The 20,525-nt window shown below is 37.2% G+C and overlaps 1 protein-coding gene across 3 annotated transcripts in view; it reads left to right on the plus strand.

Moving 5' to 3' along the window:
• Positions 1 to 20,525, plus strand: part of DPP10 (dipeptidyl peptidase like 10) — a 396,750-nt gene that overhangs the window by 183,106 nt on the left and 193,119 nt on the right. The window contains exon 1 of one of the 3 annotated variants that reach the window (XM_052675377.1): positions 1,094 to 1,153. The exons of the other annotated variants lie outside the window; for them this stretch is intronic. The gene's annotated coding sequence lies outside the window, so the exon portion shown is untranslated. Of the gene's footprint in view, positions 1 to 1,093; positions 1,154 to 20,525 lie in introns of those variants that run through there. 3 annotated transcript variants of the gene reach the window in all.

Raw genomic sequence — 20,525 nt, forward strand, 5'->3', positions numbered from 1 at the left:
TAACGTGATGAACATGCTGCATGAGAATTAATGGCACCCAAGTGTACTTGACCTCTGAGAATTTGCAGCACATCTCTGGAGAAGCTAGGTAAGAAGCAGTGGTACAATCACCGCTTTTGCATTTATTTTGAGGCTCTTTTTTTTCCCTGAGTTATCCTGCTTACTTTGTCATTACTGTTATATTTTACACTGTATAAAGTGGTTGAATGAATGTAATCTTTATAATAGTTAAGAAACATACAGGAAGTATTTCTGAATTAGAATCTTTTTTGTTTATTTGTCTTTGGAAGACGTGAGTAAAGACTTATGAACAGGTTTGTGGTGCAGTGTGTTTTGCTTTCATTTTACTGACAAATGGTGTTTTCTTCAGCCAGCAAGCTGGCAGGGAATTGCAAACAGTGACCTCATTTATCGTACCAGAGCTCACTCTTGTTGATGGTTTCATCAGCCAGTGGGAAGGCATTTACTGTTCCACTGCTGCCAGCAAAGCTCACACTTGTTTTTATCTCAGCAAACTCTGAATATGCTGAACAGTGTGTCAGCTTTAATGGCATTACACTTATCTTCCAGGGTATCAAGTTTTGTTGTTGATATGGCAGCAGGAGGAAAACGCGGTCTTGCAGGTAGGATAGTGATGTGTTTTATTATAGTTTTATGCAACATGTGCTTTGGGGCTGTATTACAAAGTTGAACCTCATGAGCTGGAACCCTTTTGCAAAATTAATGTAGCATACTGGTTCATTGAACATGGTATTTTTTCCTTTCTTAATAGATGGAGGAAAACAATAGAAATACAATATTCATTCACAATAATGTTGTGTAAAATTGTCAGTAAATGGAACAATAGTGAAATGAAGTATGTAAAAGAAAAAAAAAAATTCCTGGTTTCTTACAAGGAATGAATTCCGAACTGTGTCCTGAAGGATCACCAACACCAGATTAATTTCAAAGTCCTTTAGTACTCGTTAGCACTGGGTGTTCTGTGCTCCTACACACAGCTGCAACTTGTTTGTGGGGAGCTGCTCCACAGCTGCACCTTGTTAATGTGAGTTATATATGTGCATATATATGTGCAAAGGGAGTGGTGTGCACACTCTGCTGGCTAGCTACCCCCTGTAAGGAAGGCTTAAGTGAGTGCTCTGCCTCCAGTGATGTGAGTACTTGTCCATTAAATTGATAAATATAACCTTGTCTCTGTGTACTATTCGGGGATCAGTGAACCTTTCACAGAAGTGCTGGCAATTTTGTTTAACAGTTGGCAAACTCTGGCTTGTTGAGTGCACATTGGCAGTCGTCTTTTGTACACATCCTAGTAATGATTTTGATATGTATCTTATACTTCTAGGGCCATTTTGAAGAATGTGCTACTGCTGTAAGCATCCTTATCAATAACACTCCGTGTTGTTTCCTTTAAGTCGAGGAACACAGATAAATAATCAGAAATAATGGTTATAAATAATTTGATGAGGGAGTTTTTGGATTTCCTACTTTTCAAAGTATGTAGTTCCTTTATTGCGCCATTTTGTGCTAAGTAACAGGCTTTATTGGCACAGATTTATTAATTTCACGATTAGTGCTGTTTTGTTGATGCTCTTTGTTTTTACTGTGTTTTGTCTTAATTTATTTTAAAAGGATAAATCTTGTCTTCCAGTGTTTCTTCTTAGGAATCTGCAGTTCTTCATAAAACTGGTAGCTACAGTTTTGGCTTACTGTTCAGCCAAATTTGTGTTCATTTTATGTATTGATGGTTGCATTTGATGGGTTTGGTGATTTTGAAGATCTTTTCTAAATTCAGTGACCGATTCAGGTCTGAACAGGTGTTTTCTGTAACGAGTCCAGAGCAAACATTGAGGCACAGAGGAAAGAGAGTCAAAGCCTCTTCGTTAGGAGCTAGAAAAAAAACATGTGTTCTGTGTTAATTTGAAGACTGAGGATGGTGTGTAAAGCATTTTTCAGTAGCTAATATGTTGTTAAAGCAGTAGAGAAGGAAGAGGGGAAATATTCATTACAGAAATTACAGCAAATAATGTAGCTGAAGGGAAGAATTCAGTAGACTTCTCTGTCACTTGGCTGAGTAAGTGATGCTTAGGGCGAAATTGTTAGTTTCCTGTGCTCAGTGTGTGTATGTATATGTGTGTGTATGTATGTGTATATATAGCCTATAGAATGTGTGTGTATATATGTAGTTTTAGTTCCTGACTAGGTTGTTTGTGTGCATTTGCTTCTGCTGTAAATTGAAGAACATGAAGAATTTTTTTTTGCCTTTTACTGCTGACATACTTAGTTCAGCCCTGCAGGGTCCTTAGCAGACAGACGGTCAGTAGCTTATGCAGATATGGAGCTATTTGTTACGATTCATAAACGCTGACTGCGTGGTCATTAGGTAGGAAAGGTAAATCCCAAATGGAAAACTAACATATATTTAAGAATTCAGGCAAATATGGTGTGTTCATAGGAAAAATGTCTTCACAAGGCAGTACTTTAAGGCAGGTTTGTCTGTAAATACTTGATGGATGAGGATAGGAGCAGTTCACTGCAGAAGTGTATTAAGATACAGGAAAATGTAGAAAGTCAGCTTAATGACAGGGAAAAAGCAGGGAAGATGAGAGTAAGAAAATGTGTAAGGAGTGCAGATGAGATGTCTTTCTCTGCATGATGCCTGCAGGGATGATTTGTTTTAGAAAGAGAGGCTGTATTTAGTCCAAGTAATACCTCCAGGAACAGTTAGAGGTGATTACTAAGGTCTCTTTCTAAAATACTGTGTACCAGATAAAGTTACATGTGAAATTAATGATAAGTGGTGAGCGTAGATGTTGCTAGTAATTGTTCAGCCTTGTTCATACATGCATGCAAAGCATCACTCAGTGAGTATTTAATGAGAGGCTTTGGAGCTGCTTTCAGACCCTAAGCAGAATTGGAATGTAGAAAGATTCAGATGGAACACTGAATCTTCATTGAAATTTACACAGAAAAAGCCCTATATTTTCAAAATAGATTATTAATACTGGGTAAAGCTTGGTTCATTATTATGGTGGTTATCTAGTAGTCCATGTTTACCACACTATAACAATTACTTCTTCAAATTAGAGTGCATCAGTTCTCAGAGGGATTGAAGAAATTGTAAGGCCATTTTCTGTTGTCTTAATTCTGGATGGGCAGTTCATTTATCTTGAGAGATCCACAAAATTTAGGATGAGAGCACTTTAAGATGGTAGGAAAAGTTGATGAAGAATTGGCTGCTGCAGAAGCATGCTTTGTTCAGGTACTGTGCAAAAGAAGCTTACAGAATTAAGAGCCTGAAACCTTCCAGGAGTGAAGAGTTTACTCAACCAGAGCAGAAGCAGCTTTTGAGGAATCATGAAGGGCACAGCTTCAAAAAATGATTTATTTCTGAGTCCTGCCTTTGGACTTGATCCCCCTCTTCTGTGCCTGAAGCAATCAGCATGTCCCACCATCAGCAAAGCCCTGGTCAAGGAAGGGGCAGTCCCTTTTGTAACAAGACTTTTCAGCAGGGCCCCCTCCATTTTTTCTGTAAAATGTGCCATTTTCAGTCTGAAAATTCTTGATCTGTTTATGAGGTGAGCTGCAGCAGGAGGGGATTTGTCATTGTCTTGGAAACTTATATTTGGGTGACCTTACTTGAGCCTGGTGATATAGTGCAATGCTCTGCTGAAGTTAAAAATGGGCTCAGTTTGAGTTTCATCTATGCTGGAATGATCTCCGTTGATTTTGATACTGCTACTCTGAAGTTGGAATTAAAATCTGAATCTGGTCTACTGTGTTCTTCAAGAAGCTGTAAAAATATAACCCAAACCCTGTTAATATTCTTGTGAAAATGTATGCTGTAACAAACAGCCTTCTGAAGTGTGAGATAAGCCTGAATCTTCAGGTCTCTCTATTTTTCCTTTATTTTCTGCTGAGAAGTGGCTGTTAACCCTGGAACAGGAGACAGACTTATAGTAGCTTACAAGAAGAGAATTATTTCCTTATTATTAGGGTAAGTGCATGATCATTTCCAAATGCAGCAGGGGAGAGGAAGGAGGAAAAAAGAAAAAAGAAAAAAGAAAAAAAGAAAAAAAGAAAAAGAAAAAAAAATAGAAAAAAAAAAAGTAGCAAAACAGCCTTGCAGATCTTTTTTTTTTTTTTAAGTCAGAAAAAGGCCATTGTGGAAACTTCTTATACATAGTCATTCCAAAGAACTTCTAATACATAGGCATTCCAAAATTGTCATTGTCTTAATGTTTGGAAATATATACTATCTAAAGGATTTGTATGGAATACTAATCGAGACAGGTTTTTAAAGTAAAGTTACCTCAAGCATTTTTTTTTGTGTGTGTGTGTCAGGTTCCTGTTTCTTTAATTATTTAATCATAATTTCTCAGATATCTGTACTTCTAAGGCTGGCTTGGATTCATGTTGGCATCTGGCAGCAGAGTTCTTCTGAGAAGCACAGGAAGCGCCAAAGAAAAATATTGCTGTGTGAGTTATCGTATTCTGCCTAGTGGTAAGGAGGAGAGTGGGCAGCCAGGGAAAAATGATTCACTTCTAAACGTGCCATGCAAGGGAACTAGGCTCAGGGGGTGCTCTCAGAAGGCTTTCAGAAAAATCACTGCTTCAGCATATTTGGAAAGTAATGCATAACCATCCTTCCATTAGTATCTTATCTTCATTGCCAACACTATCCGAGAGAGGTGTATGTGTTAGGTAATGGAGAGAAGAAAAAGATTAATAGAAATACCTGCTCAGGGAAGACATGTCATGATGGACGTGTCACGGATAAGTAAGAATATCTCTTCTGAAGCAGAGTTCAAGGAATATTTATGAAAAGGTTTTTCTTAATAGCAGAAAGATTTGAGAATTTATTTTGTTGCCTGCAGTGGTGCATATGTGGATGTGATGTGGAGCAGGCAGCTCTGCTGGCTCATCTGTTGCACAGCATTTATAGTCAGGAATTGTCTTCTGCTGCTGACATCAAGAGCAGAAGAAAAGAGACTTTGCTCCAGTAGGAGCTTCTGGGAAAGATGAGGAGTTGTTCTTGGTGTGGTAGGCACCTTAGTACATGTGTGGCTTTAAGATCTGAAGTGCTCTTAGTGGACAATAAAGTTGTTTTGTTTCTGGGAGATCATCAAAAGACAGACTGCTGGCTACAGGTTTTATGCAACACTGCTGAGGAGGTTGTATGCGCTCTGCTAGAGAAGCACACTTTCTGTTTGCCAGCCCATTGAGCAGGAGTTCAATGACAGGAAGGGAGTGCTGCTCATCTGATGTTCCTGCAGTCACCGCCCAGCTCTATTTCTTCTGAATCCTGCATTCAGCCAGGATGGTGCAGAAGTGGGAAACCTTCAAGGAGGAATTTTTCACTTGTGTGGCCCCCCTGTGGGTGAGGGGTGAGCCTCCCCACTTGTCCACCCTTCCATCTGCAGCCCCTCTGCAGAGCCTTTCTCACAAGCAATCCTACATGATTGTTCTCCAGAATTTCTTTCCATTCTGTTTGCTTACTAACACCTCTTCCCAATACCTCAATCTGATTTGTCTTTTGAGAAAGATTGTAATAATTTCCACTTTAAATCAAAACACAAGGCTCAGACATTGGCTGATTAGCTTCCTGGCTGACTTGTGGTAGATGAGCAGCTATCTAACTTGTTCTCCAAGCAGGCTTGGTTCCTCTTTTAAATCCCTCATGTGAGCAGCGGTGGTATACTTTGAAGTGAAAGAAATTGTAATGTATTGCCCACCTGTTTTTTTTCAGGCAGTGGAGGTGTTGGATGAAGCACACCCATCCTGGAGGTACTGCTGTAGGATGCATGGAATGGTTACTTTTCCTTCCTAGTTCTGAGGCAGCTTTATTATCAGACTGGTTGTGCTTTTGTTGACACTTTAAGGAACGGTAATATTGTAGCTCAGTGATACAGTAAAAATCAAGTCATGCTTTGCTACCAACCCACTCATGTTTTCCTCTGGACAAGGTGCAGTCCTTGCCATTGATTCTGTGCAAATTTTTGTTTTAGGTTTGTCTGGGCTCCTGTTGTTGTTTTTCACAGTTGTGATTATTGTTTCTGGGAGTAGAGGCAAATTAGTGAACTTGACAGCAAGGGTTGGTCTGTTCCTTGAGATGGACAGACATTTCCCCAATAACTGGAGGACTGCATAGCCTCAGCTCTTTGTGATTGCACTTCAGGGGAAAGTAGTGGCTTCTCCGCAGAAAGCTGTGTTGCTTTCTGCTTACATTTTTGGCGAAGATTTGCATTCCATCTGCTGAACCAGGTTTAGAGGCTGCTCAGAGCTCCTGTATTCAGTGTGTTCGGCATAAAATGAATCTGCTTGTGGTGATACACTGTCCCCTCATTTCACCTTGCAAGCTGACAATTTTATTCTCAAGAGAAAACTAATACTGTAACTTTAGCTATCACTTTTCTTTATAAAATTTTGAGAGAATTGTATTTTCAGAGTTCTCAACTGTTGAAATAATTTTTTTTTAATGATCTGTTATATTTTAATTAAAAGGTCATATTTGACGACTGAAGTCATTTTTTACGTATAATGGATCTGCTTCTAGAGCACCTTTGTTCATTAAAATGAGAAAATTAAAATAGGAAAAAAATAGGCAAGGGGAGTGAGGCATATTATACTGTTACTTTCATGTTTGGTTTTGAAGGTAGAACTATGTCAAAATTATAATTAGATTTTGTCCTTAAAATGACCTTGCTTGAGTGAGTGCGTAGATGGAAGCTGCTGTGCTGCTGCTTCCTCTCTGGAGTTAGGGAGTTTTTCGTTGAGATACAAGAAGTATTTGTAAGTGGTTTTGCTGAGTAACAACATGCGCTTCCTCTAGTGGAAGAAATACAGTATGTGGATAACTTTCCACCATGAGGAGGCTTTTTCATCCTTGAGAAAGCTCATATGAGCCCATCTCTAGCACAGGTAAGCATCCCTTTATCCCATTTGGGCATGTGGCTCTTGTTGACTGCTTTGGGATCTTATGGGCTTCCCATTTTAGATGGTGTCTTTCACTGCTGCGTCCATTGCTGTATCAGTTAAGTTTTCTGCACTCTGATTTAATGACCAGTACCCAGATACACAGGGCAGTTGATCCTCTAATTTCTCAGCTAAGCTTTGTAAATAAGGAATGATCATATCCAAATAGATGAATTTCCTCTAGTTGCACAGTGGGATGAAAACACAAAGTTTTCAACTAATGCTTATTTGTTTGTTTTTACTAGAGAAAATTCCCATGTGGTGAGGGGTAGATGTGTCCTGCTGTTTGTAAATGCTGAAGTACAGGGCAATTAAAATGCCATGATTCATTGTACTTACTTTAACTTGGTTAGGACTTAACTGGAACTGATTGTTCCAGGGTAAAATAATCTCCATTGAATTAAAGAGCCTTAAATCTGGTGCCATTGAAAGCCTGACCCTAACAGATTGCTGAGAGCTTCAGGTCTGGTCAGAGGTTGGTGCATTGCATGATTCTTTCATAATCATGAGCCCTTACAAAGCACACTCAATCCAAATACAGTTACAGAGTAAATACTCAAAATTAGTAATTCACATCAATAAAAACCACAGCTGATTGTCTATAAACACACATTGTTTTACCTCTTCTCTGATGATTATAAAATGAAGCAACTCTGAAGTTTCAGTGGAAGATCCTATTTTTCTTATATTTACTTTTTTTTTTTTTTTTTTTTTATGCTCTTCATTTAAATTCTTTATTTGTTTTAATTTCTAGCATCCTGAAGTTCTAGTTGTTGCCGTGGGAAGGTGTTGCAGTATTGTTGTCCTTCCAGGTGTGCAGAGATGTACATTAGTTACATGGATGGCTGTTGTGTACGCATAGCATTTCAGAGCAATGTAATGTTTCCTTGCAAGCTCTGTGAACTCACAGTGTTCTACTGTAATTCAAAACTGTAGTATTAGCTCAAAAGAAAGAATGGACATAAGTGATGTCTGGAGCAGCAAAATATATAGTCATTGACCATGAATTTGGCAACCTTGCTTATGGCAGAGGGCTTGGAACCTGATGATCCTTGAGGTCTCTTCCAACCCAAGGCATTCTGTGAGTCTGTGAATTAGCTTTGCATCTTGATACTGTTCATATTTTTACTTAAATATTACCAAACACTGTTCTTTTTGAATAAAGCCATAAGTGCTTATACACATTCTAAAATGTTAGAAGTTTTTATTATCCCTGTGAACTTTTGATGAAGCGAAGTGATTTGGCTTTACTTCCATATTCTTCATAGTCACAGTAGTCACTGTAGATAACGGGACTTAACACTTTTTACTACTTAAACTGTTAATGTAGAGAAAATGAGAATTGTGGAGGGGAAAAGGCATAGTTACATGATGCCTGTAAAAGGTAAAATTGAGAGGAAGTGGAGCTTTGGAAGAAATAGAGGCAATTAAAACCTTTTTTTCCTCAGTATTAAGGGTAAGAGAAAGAGTAGGAACAAAAGAATAGTGACTGAAATGATAACAGAAATGACGTTTCAATCAACAATTACAGTGCTGATTCTTGCATACTTGTATTTATACAAAACAGAATAAGAGAAATTATTTTCTTCATAAGTTGAGTGTTGATGAGGGTTTTAGCAATTTGAGAAGTCTTTAAAAATCAGTGACGAAGTTCGTAGTGTTTAAACAGTTGCATGAAGACTGAAAGTGGCTACAGTAAAGCTGGAAAAGCTACTTGTTTTATTGTATGATTTTTTTTTTTTTCTGCTTGAATTTTCCATTGTTTTGCTGTATCAAATCCACAACACCAGTTTGAATATAGACTTAGGTAGAAAGCTGACAGTGAGACAGAAGACTTGGATAAAAGGGAATAAAAGTGCATAATCACTACACAGTCAACATTTTAGGCAGTTTTTCAGGTACAGATAATCATGTTTCTCTTGTGGAAATGTTCTCACTGAATATCTCATTTTCCCCAGACCTTGTGTCAGCTGTGTTATCTGGTAAATTTAAACTGAGTCAGACTCAGAACCCATTGGAGTGGATAAAATGCTTCAGTTCTGGTGATCTTTGTGAGGTGAATTTAGTATAAAGCAAAACAAAGTGAGGAGAAAGAGTTGAGCAGATGTTTTTGCTACTGCTAGTGCCCACATTGTTGTTGAAGTGAGCAGGAGTGGAATATTTTTATAGTGTCCTGTGGTACGTGCCACAATTTGTGGAGGTTAACAAAATTTTATCCATCCTGTGATTATTGATCTAAAATAGGTATGAAAATAAGTCTTGTAATTGCAGAAGACAGTGACCTATAGAAGACGTACAATTGGAAACTAGATTAAATAATTGAAAATGTGATCATTGTTTCTTTAAATAGACACTTCTGTGTTAGATCTATTTGGCAACACCTGTATTTGCTCTCAATTTAGCTCTCATTAGCTGGTTGCTGAGGTACAGGTGTCAGAATAGAAGTGGGTTATGGAGATACTCTCCTCTGAGATGAATGTCCTTATTATCGTTATTTTTTCTTGAAAGGAGTCTTTCATATATGAGAATTACTGGGGAACTGTAGCTGCTTGCTCTGTTAGAGAAGGGTGAATTTCCACTTGGTTTTCATTTTGGCTATCAGTTCCTATCTGACATAGATTTTTTCAGCAGCAGTCTTTTGAGTTGAAATTAGTTGTACCAATGATTTCTTCCATTTGTGTGCCAAATTACCTGATGGCACCTGCAAGTCAGCTTGGCTGCAGTCAGAGCAAAAGTTGCTGTAACTTCAGTTTAGAGAGCAAGTGGAGCACTAGGAAGATTTGCAGCCTAGATGCATTGTCATGAAGGAAAGTGCAAGCATTTTTTGTGGGTGCTTTCTGACAAAACATCTGTAGCAAAGGCATTTATTTGATTTTTCTCTTTTGTCCTATCACCGTAACTTCACTCGTAATCTGAATAATATGTTTGTCTTCTCTTTGAAACCTTCACATTAATGCAGTAATTATTGTGTGCCTGGTACATTACAGAACAAGAGTGGTTCTCATTCTTTTAATATTTTTTTTATGCCTCTTTCTTGCTTGCTGTGCTTAAATATTTGAAGCCTCAGTCTTAAAATAAATTACTTGGCAATAGTACCAAAGGGTTTCTTTCATTTTTCACTTGCAGGGTTGCCTAAATACGCGACTAATAACCTCAAGTAATGCGTAGAATACAGAAAATAAAGCAGTTTTATTGTGGTCTCTTGATGTGTGTTCACTATTGAGAGATGTTAAGACAGGTTAAGTGGGCTACATTTTTTTTTTTTTTTTTTTTGCTAGATGCTGGGTGATAGTCAGGCACGTTTTAGGTAAACTGCAATTGTTTGTTGCCTCTGTGACAGAGGCATAGAAGGATTAATGTATGTATTTTTAGTAGCCTCTTGTTCGAGAAGCTGATAGATACGCTTGCTGGTTGTGCATTTGTACTTCACAAAACTTGTCTCCAAGCCTGGATATTTTCATATTTATTGCTTCAAGAAAAAAAATAAATAACTTTTTCCATGCTTTCCTAAAGTGCAGTCTAGATTTTTCCTTGGAATAAGATGTAAATTCTCTTGATAACAGTACAGAGTAATACCCATATAATAAATATACCTGGACGAATGTCTTAGTTTAATTTTGTTGCAAAATCCTAGTTGCAGTATGCTGGAAGATTATTGTATTTAATACTTAAATGTTTATTATACAGTGTATGTGTATATATATACATACCTCATTGCAGAGTGGAAATAATGGAGTAAGTGCCACCATTGTTTTTCTAGGTCAAAAAATGATTGTTATAAAATTGCCTTAGCTTGTTACTTCCCAACTATGTTACATTCAGCTCTTTTGACATATGTTAATGAAGAACAACATCAGTAATGTAAATATGTAGTTATTATTATACTGGACTAGAAACTTGAAATACTTTTCCAATGAAATACATTGGGTGGTTTTTTTTTTGTTTTTTTTTTTGTTTGTTTGTTTGTTTTGTTTTTTTAACTGAATCATATTGAAACACCACGTAATGAAAATATTGTATTGTCTTGCAGATGATTCTCTTGTGGGCAGGTAGTCTTCGTGAAACAATGAGATTGATAACGTTAGTGATTAGCCATGCTGTTTGCCCTTCAAAACTTTAGTTGGAAAGCATACAAGAAAATAGGACTCGAGACTACTAATTCCTTTGATATTTTTTTTTTTAACATTTTTTTTATTGACTCTAGTTTTAAAAAATAGAAAGTGAACTGTGTATTGTACCCGATCATCTCCAGAAAAATCTGGATGAAAAGACTTGTCACACAGACGTAAGATAAAATCTTGGACTATTTTGTCACAATGTGAGACACAATGGGATTATTTACAATTCTTTGAGTGACTTCTAGATGTCTTCAGGTGATGGACTTAGGTCAGAATTGGTCGATACATTGGCTTATGTTTTCAATCATATGTAAATTGGGGGTTTGGCTGAATGCCTCCATCATCCTTCACTGGAGGATTTGCTTCTGCTTCCTTGGAGGGCCACTGCAGCCAGGAGCCATGGGTGCAGATTTGGCACTTGATGTGTGAGGCCAGCTTTGAGGAAGTGCATATGAAGCAAAGGTATATAATTGATTTCCTCCATGCAGGAAAAAAAATGTCACTCTGACATTCATTGATGCTTGCTGAATGTTTTTGGTTTCCATACAGTAGATGTGAACACGGTGAGGTGGTGGGTGGTGCATTTGAGCAGTAGCAACAGCAACGTGGAAGATGAGCCACATCCTGGATGGTCATGCACAACTGTCACACCATGAAAGGAAGAGCATCTCAATCAGCTCATCCATGTGAATTGATGGATTACAATAAGGGATAGTGTATGGAACTGGATATATGTTCCAGTGCATTGGAAATAATGGTGCCAACATTGGAATGTTCCAAAGTTTGTGCCAGGTGGGTCTCACAAATGCTTGCACAGGGACAGAAGGAACACTATCAGGACCTACTGACCCAATGTGAGGCTGAATGGGACAGTTTTGTGGATTGCATTGTTACCAGTGACATCATTGTTACCAGTGATGTAAATGTCACCTTTATGAGCTGGAATTAATATGGTGATCCATGGAAGGGTGACGTGATTTTCCCCATTGAAGAACAAGTTCAAGACATAGCCCTCAGTGGTTAAGGTGATGTTTTTTTGAGATAGGAAGGGAGAGATCCTTCTGGATTTCCTGGAACTGGTACGAACCATCAACCATGACCACTGCATTGTGATGCTGAAGGCTCAAACTTCCCAAGTTGAACCAGGGAAGAAGACAGCCACACCCCATGTTATTTTTAAGACTGTGAAGCACACTGCTAATCTTGTCTGGACTGTCCTACCACACCGACCTTGTAGTCTGGATTTGGTGCTTTCTGACTTCCATCTGTTTGAGCTGATGGATGATGGACTGTATGAGCATTTTCCTAGCAACAATGTCATCATTGCAGCTGTGGAACAGCTGTCACCTCTTCTGGGGCAGATTTCTGCAAGCTCTGCATGCAGGCTTTTCTTCATTTCTGGTGAAAATGCATAGCTAATGGTGGTGACGATGTTGAAAACAGTGTTTTGTAGCTGAGAATTTACTCTATCACATAGTGTTGTTGTGCTGTTTTAACTGTTGTAGTTTCCATGGAAATAATTAGGAGGCGTTATTTTGGGAACAGCTTGGAATAGACTTGGAGGTTTCTTTAATTAATAACAGAATCGTGGAGTATCTCAAGAATTCACTTCCTTTAAAATTTATAGTATTTCTCTAAGTGCACATATATATATATATATATATATATATATATATATGAAAGCCACAGTATTATATTAGTATTATAGCCACTCTTGTAGTCTAACATCTTCATTTGATTTGCCCTTTGCTCACTTGAAACTCTCAGACATTTCAGTAGGAGTTGTTGAAGTGGATCTGAAGACGTTATTTGGCTCTTATGTTAAGGCTCAGAGCCAAGTAGAGATGTTGAACTGAGTATCTGTTGTTAGTACTTGATCTGATCTGTAGGCAGCCAGTTGCCTTCAGTGAATTAATGGAAAATTCAGTGACAAGACTTGTTTTGAATTTTTCATCTAATTAAGTGCAGCAGCTCTGCCAACAGTACCTGCCTCTGCATTGGTCAGCTCTTTGTCTTCTTTCTCAGGATCTGTTTAACTGGCTTCTAATTAAAGCTCTTCTAACTCTCAAAATGGCAAGAAACCAAAAAGCAATAGGTAATACATACTTTTTTGTAAAGAATTATCCTTACCTTATATGACATGAGTTAGGTTCTTCTTCTGTAAGTTCTAGGAAGAATTTACATTCGGAAAAAAATTGAAGGTGCCACTCACTTCTTTATCTAAGTTAAAATTACTTCTTTGAATGGATTTCAGGTAAAACATCAGAGTTAATGAGTAAATACACTTTTCTTAGCACAGATATTAAAGCATGTATTTGGATGCCTGACAACATCGTTGCCTTTCAGGACATTGTCTGTTGTTCTCATGTTGAGAATATGATTGAGTCCCAGAGTCTCTCTATGTAGTACTGCCCGTTCTCCTTTTGATTCCGGTGCTTTTCTGTTACAATGATTTTAAAAAATATGCCAAACTGACTTCTGTTGCTTGTCTTTCCCATGCAGCAGCTGCAGGAATGTGTCTCAAAAATAATTCTGTTCTTGGCAGTGATAGCACTTGCATGGATCAGAAATAAGTGAGTGTATTACAATTTATGTAACACAGCTTTAAAAACAGCTACGCTCTTCAGAGGAATTTGTGATTGTTACAGTAATTATAATTCCATATTTGTATTGCCAAATCTGATCAGCTCCTTCTTACCCACCAAAGCTGTGGTGAAACACAATTGGAATATTTTGTGTTTTCAAGCAGTGCAGACATCTCCTTCTGGATTTAATAAAAAGGATAGTTTAGCTACAGGGAAGAACTCAACCATTGCTATTTGACACTGCTTGATGTACAACTGCCTGTCTCACACCCTTATATGGCTGTGGGCACCCTTTCATAAACCATTTAACTGAACTAAACGAGACCAGAGAGAAGTCATGATTGGTTGGCAAATGTGTTGGTAAAACAAATCTCACTGTGACAGAGTCCAGTTGAGCCAGAAGTAGTGTTCTGAATATTTTTTTTTTCCCCTCACTTCTCCCACAGTGGAACTTGTCCTGGCTAGGTGCTGATGGTTGTGCTGGTGTGGCAGAACTGTTCTGACAGCTGGAGGGCTCTGACTCACCAAGAGGCATTCCCATCTTCCTTAAATCAATCAGCTGCTAAATTCTTGTGTGGCTCAAGTTTTTGCATGAAACATAGTGTATAAAGAGGCCTTTGAAGTAGGCAGCCTTGGATATTAAGAGAAGTTTGCAGGAAGAAAGAACAAAAAAATGCAACTTCTATTCTGTTGAAAGTATATTGCTGAAATCAATAAATCCTGTAAAATTGACAAGACATTCCTGGTTTTTTGTTTTGTTTTTTTTTCCTCCTAGCACTGTGTTTGGTTTTTAATTGAGTAGAGTATATGTAAGGAGACAGGTTGATTACTCATAGTCTCTCTATGAATGCCTTTTTATAAGCTCGTGTGTGTGCAGATGGAAAATGCAGTGTTATTAGCATCATAAGGTGCTTGTACTGTTTTTAAGTGAATTGTTTGGTTTCGCTCGGTGAAACCAAGGTAACAGGGATTATATATATATGTGTATGTGTGTGTGTGTACGTATATATCTAGTATCCAGTCTGTGACTCACTTCCTGTTTACACTCTTTTTCCTAACTATATGCAGGATAAAATCATGCCTTTATTTATGTTGAATCATAATATTCATCTGCTTTACATATACTTCAGTTTTTCTGAAAAGCAGATAATTTAATCACGAAGATAAAAATCCTAATAAGAACTCAGTGATGCTGTCCAACTAAGTTTGCTTGTTACATTTTTGCAGGTATTTATTTGAAGAGATGCTGACTGGGAACCTTTTACAACCTTAGGTTCTACCTGTTACTCTTAGATACTACCTTAGATTCCCCTCTCTCCCCAAAAGTGGCAATTAGTGTGCACTTCTGCACTGATAGTCTCTAGCTTATTTATGTTTTCATTTATTTATAGCAATGTTGTTTTTAATAATCCATATTTGCATATTTATCCAATGATATGTGGATGTATATGTAAATACATGTGCACATAAAAGATAAAGGCATGCTTGCATTTAAATTACTTGTTTTATTTGTAACTTTTTTATAATCTGAACACAAATAGTAAAATACTAATTCAAATTTGCAAGGTGTTCTTTAAAAATTTATTCAGTAATTTGATAAATCCTAAATTAATATTATTAATCTAAAAATGTTTTTGTCGTATCCATTCTCCAGTGACTCTTAAATGTCATAAAGTAAAGTAGGTGTATGTATACCTGACCAATGAGAAAGTCTGGGTGGTGGTTTTGGTTCTTGTAGTCTGAGAATGGTCTTAAAGACTCCATTGTATAGTGTGGTTAGACTGGTAAATATTGTACTGTATTTAATTTAAATGTGAAAATGCCCTTTTGGCCGTAAAGGACTATATCAGTATTTTTAGATGCTTCCTCTTGTAGATCATAGTCATATACGGTATAATCATGTTTGTGCCTGCTGTTTTGCCATCCTTGCCTATCACTAGTGGTGCTTGTTTTAGTAAAATACAGTAAGTTTTATTTAATTATGACAGATGTATGTTGCTTTTCTGTGGATATTAATGATGCATGGGCTCACTGGAAATGAGCCACTAGCTCTATTTCCGTGTAATCTTGGAGGCAGTCTTCAAGAGACAGAGATAGCTTTTTTTGTTTTTGTTTTTCATCCAAACAAAAATATAATTAGCTTCAAGTTGAGGTTTGTGTGAGGAAGGGATAACGTAGCACAATGTGAATGTTAGAGGTCTGATGAGGATGTTGGGAATGGAAGCTGCAGTTCCACCAGGGCTGGCACTGACCCCAAGTCCCCAAAAGAGGTGTGACTGCTTTTGGCACTGTATTTTTGGCCAACAGTGTGGAGGTGAGATTTTTCAGGGAGTGTTGCAAGCAGACTCATTAAATAAAGGAAATCTTCAGTATTCTGCTTAGGATCTTAGAAAATTCACCACAGGTGGCTAAATAGAACTTAAATGTACACAAATACATTAGAATCGCAAGGTACTTACATAATACTGGAAATAAGAGCACAGTATTTCTACTTGTGAAGCTTAGGATCTGCAAAAGATTGTGAACACAAGATTAAAAGGCAGAAAGACTTTGCAATACTGAGTCACGATGAAGTTGACTCTGAAGGTGCAATAATCATACATGGCTTTATGTCTTTATATGCAACTCAGTTTCCAAAAGCCAAAGAAATTCCCTTGTCTGATGTAGTTTCTTTCTCTGTAACTAATAGCCACCATTTTAAATTCTTTTTTATTGTTCATTGTCCTGAGCAGTGATATGTTTTTTGGTAGAAATGTTTTAGATGTTGTGCTTTTGCTTGTCTAGTGTAATAGCATTGTTAGTGTGTTTCAGTAAATGTTACAAGGTACACTGCAGAATGAGTTGGAAGATGTGAAATGCCTTCTTAATGCTAGCTATATTATATTGAATAGTTTCCATAAAAATTACTGACTGTTTTTGTAAGTATTCAAAACTAAGGGTATTGACATAGCTCTTCTAAAACATCATCCAGACTGTGAATGGGCACTTGCAGTGCTGAAGGAAAATCTCTGCTTAGAGCAAAAATGATCAAGACTGAAAGAAGCACAAGATGTTTTGCAGGGTTAAGAAAATACATAAACAGTGTGGGTGGATGAATCAATAATTTCTCAGAATTAGGTGCATATTTATTTCTGCTGTCACAGGTGGGTTTTACTGCTTTCAACCTGGTGTGGGTGGGGCTGCTTTTCTTTCCAGTTTAGTTCTCCAAGAAGAGGCACTGAGTGACGTGGGTTAGTGGGTCCTGTGGAGTTGGGTTGATGGTTGAACTAGGTGACCTTAGTCTCTTCCAATCTGTATGATTGAATGATTTTAAGAGGGGGTTCCTCTTACCAACACATCTCAGAGAAATAAAAAGACAATGGTAGATTGGACCCCATACCCAAATCCCACGTATATTTTAAGTAGTGTGGTTGCTCTCTCTTTAAAAATTCCATTATCCACAGACCTAGTGAAGTCATGCATTCAGGTGAAAGAGGCTTCTGAAAGGAAGCTGCAACATTCTGATGAATAAAGATACTGACTGAGGAAAGTAATTGCGTGACCATAATAACTCAGACAAGAATTGGAGCAATAGGATCTTATAGCACGGTGAATTGGAGAGGAATGAAAATGATAGGTACTTATGCAAATGGATTAAAACCATCCTGTGCCACTTTGTGGGTCTGTCTTTTAGTCACTCTTGCTATCTAGGCCGTGGGATTACTCAAAAACAGCTGGAAAGGAATGGATGCAATCATTTAATCACAAATTCTAAATGCTTTTTGTGGTAATTTTCCTGCAAATAGCACACTACAAAATCAAGGCAGGTAGTATTTACTACCAGTTGCAGGACTAGCTACATAATGAACTCTGGAAAGACTGCGTGGTTTTTATTTATCCCAAGTCTGCCTTTTTTAAAACACCTGAGATAAAACATGAAACTATTAGTCTTTTTAGGTTTATCATCTTTTCTTCATGTTTGGGGAATGCAGATAATAGCTTTTAATGAAGCAGTTGCTGGGAGATTTATGAAGTGATATTGTCCTGATTACATTTAAGCTACAGAATGAGACTCATTCTCATTCCTTCTGCAAAGCAAATTATAAATTTGCTTTTCATAGCCTTGTAAACTCTGCCTCTGAAATTCCTGCCAAAATAAGGAAGGCTGTGACTCTTCTTAGAGCTTTCCTCTGTAACCTTTGTCCTTGTGGCAGTGCAGGAACAGTTTAGGCAAAATAAAAAGCACAAAAGAAATACAATTCATTCAAGTCTTTAGAAGATGCTATGCTGCTACAAACTGCTGCATGCCCCGTCTTCTGAGATCCTTTGTCTGTCTGTGGCACCTCACAGCAAAACTGTGCAAGGACTGGGCACTGCTGCAGCTCAGCACTGCTGGGTTTTCTGTTCCAAATACTCAAAGTCCTGGTGCAAATGCCAATGTGCATCTGTATACATGTACCACTGAGCATGTAAACCTGGTGAAGTGCACCCAGGACTGCAAGAAATAAATAATGACAGTCTCAGCTTCAGTGTTGAACAGACTTACCAAAGAAGAAATAACAAAAAATTGGTGCAATTTTTGTTTGTAGTTTTTATTGATAAAGGAATATTTTTGTTTGAGTCATCTCACCATTTATCAATTATTTTGGTGGCAGCATGGAAAGGTAGTACTATGAGGAAAAAAGCAGTGTGGCAAAATTCCAGCTCTCAGGAAGGCATAATGTTTCTGTAAATCTTTGTTTTTCATTTCTTGTCCCAGTGGGGGTGCTGTGCTTTAACTGACTTGCCTCTCCTGGAGAAGCCTGTCACAGGCTTCAGCACTTCAGTGTGACTTCTCCCACAGACAGCTTTCTTCTGCTTCCCTCATTACTATGTGCTGTGGCAGAAAATACATTGTATTGTGATATTCCAAGGAGAAGATAAGATGCTATTAAGATCATTCAGAGACCAGACTTATTAATGCAGCATGTTAAAGCATTATTTTCTGATGTTGTGTTGTCATCTTAGCTGTATATGCACTTGTTAGAAAAATTGTCATGAAGGCTTTTTATCCTCATTGATTAACAATAAAACTGTGCAATTTGATAAGCTTTAGGAGGAAGCAGGATTTCTGGGTTTGCTGCTTATGAGAAAGAAATGTTTATTCAAGTGGAAATATGGAAATATTGGAGGTTTTTTTTTAATGACATTGCATGTATTAATTTGAAATGATTTTTTTTTCAAAATCATTATCTCCAATACTGCTTCAGAGGGAATAGTACACTTAAATTGTAAGTGCTTGTTTGTGTATCAAATGATGAAAAAAATCCATACATGAAATAATGGAAATTTGCTTCATCTAATTAATTCTATTGTGTAGGATATTGGGTTATACTTGCTTGAATCATATTAATTATGGAAGTAATTTTGTAGTTTTTAAAGTGAAACATCTGTGTCCGTATTTTGTTCAAAAATAATGAACAAGTCCTCAGCACTCTTGGATGAGGTTGCATACCATAGTTTAAGATTCAAAACTCACATACTGCTAAAAACTTAAAGGATGTTCATGCTTGTGCATCAGTTCAACATCAGTCAGTCATTTATATTACGTTTAGAAACAGACTAGTAGAGGAGAGAGAAAAATGCTCCATTGTATTTAATTGATATTTGCCTTTTGTAGCTGTAGTTTTCCAGCGTGTCTCTGAAATGCTTTGCTATAGCAGGGTGGTATTTAACACAGAGGGATGCTGAAAGGTTGAAACCATCTATGCACTCCTTTGGTAGCCTCAGCCTCTTACCCATCTCCTATTCAGTCTACAGATTTTAGTTTCAGCTTTCTTTTTAGAAATAGAGATTATTGAGATGTTCTGTCTGTTCAGAGTGGAACTGTGCACAACAAAAATGAGCTGCTCTTTCTTGTCTTAATTGGAACACTTACCCTTGCCAAAGAGGAGGCCTGGAGTGTTCTGACCTACAATATTTGTGTACATTTTTTGTGCGTGCAGTGTAACAGACTTTTCCCTTTGTTGGCTGTATTTTAATAAGGCATTACTCAATCACAAATTACTTTCAGAAACATGTATTACTTAAGGACTTTTTGGCAACAAAGCAATTAAATGGCTCATGAAAAAGATGCTTTAAATAGTGAGAATACTTGCAATTATATTATGCTTTGAGCGGCCATTTTCTGATTCATTGGAGTTAGATTGTAAAATCTGTAATAGCATTATAGATAGTATTGCATATAAAACACCATCTTCGAAAGCTGATATTTTTTCAAACTGCTTTAATGTAAGAGCCTACTTAGAAGATTAGATCCTTAAATCTCCAGCTCCATGCTCATTGTTATTTGTGATAGTTAGCAGTTAGTTATGGTGGCAGGAGCTTCTAATCACAGAGCTTCTAATGATGTTTTCTCTGATAGAGTGCCTCTATCTTACCGTGTTCAAAAATGACATCTTCTGTCTTGCTAATTGTGCATGATCTAAAAAGCTGTTTAACTGACATTTATTACTGTTTCAGAAAGCAGCGTGAGGCTGAATATATTTTATTTCTTTAACAACATACTATTATACTACATATACTACATATATGCTATACATATATACCTACATACTATATACTACATATATATTTTAGAACTTTCTAGCCTGTAGTCAAGCACCAAAAAAATTGATTAGGGATGTCCTTGATGCTGATTGCATGGTTAATTCCCGTTATTATGGGAATTTTCCTATTGTACATTAACTTCACGTAAGTCTTACAGAAAGCTTTCACTCAAACATTACTTTTTAATTACTTTGAATAATTATGGACTCCTAAATTTTATCCAGTTATTAAATTAAAGCACTTTTTTCTTAGAAATAATTCTTTCCCTTTATGCCCATTT

Source organism: Tympanuchus pallidicinctus, unplaced genomic scaffold, assembly GCF_026119805.1.
Source record: "Tympanuchus pallidicinctus isolate F22 unplaced genomic scaffold, pur_lepc_1.0 scaffold15, whole genome shotgun sequence".
NCBI lineage: Eukaryota > Metazoa > Chordata > Aves > Galliformes > Phasianidae > Tympanuchus > Tympanuchus pallidicinctus.